Raw genomic sequence first — 477 nt, forward strand, 5'->3', positions numbered from 1 at the left:
GCCTCTGAATGGATTTAAAAATGGGGCTGGACCTAACATGTAGAGGGTTTTTGGAAGGACAGCTGAAACGGTCAGATGTCCCGTAGACTTTAAGCCAGTGTTGGAAACAGAGGGGAATATGTGGCTGCACGACCTGAGTGATCCAAAGGTCTTTACATAATACAGGAATCCACACACATACATACTTACTGGGGTTACAAGACCAAGTGGGTCTTAAAACCAAAAGCACAATCGCTCTGTTAATTCAACAACTAAATGGCAGCCAGTGCAAAGGTGCCAGTACAGAGGAGAGAGGGCCTCTTTTCGTCAAGCCCGTTATAATAGCAGTCGCTCTTCGTAGCCATATTTTGCAGCGATGGACGTCACTCCACCACGGTAAGGGGAATTAGCTCAAATGGTAGAGTGCTTGCTTAGCATGTGAGAGGTCGCGGGATCGATGCCTGCATTCTCCAAGCTGGGACCTGTCCTTTACTCATG

Source organism: Sinocyclocheilus grahami, unplaced genomic scaffold (assembly GCF_001515645.1).
Source record: "Sinocyclocheilus grahami isolate Dianchi unplaced genomic scaffold, SAMN03320097.WGS_v1.1 scaffold1891.1, whole genome shotgun sequence".
Taxonomy (NCBI): Eukaryota; Metazoa; Chordata; class Actinopteri; order Cypriniformes; family Cyprinidae; genus Sinocyclocheilus; species Sinocyclocheilus grahami.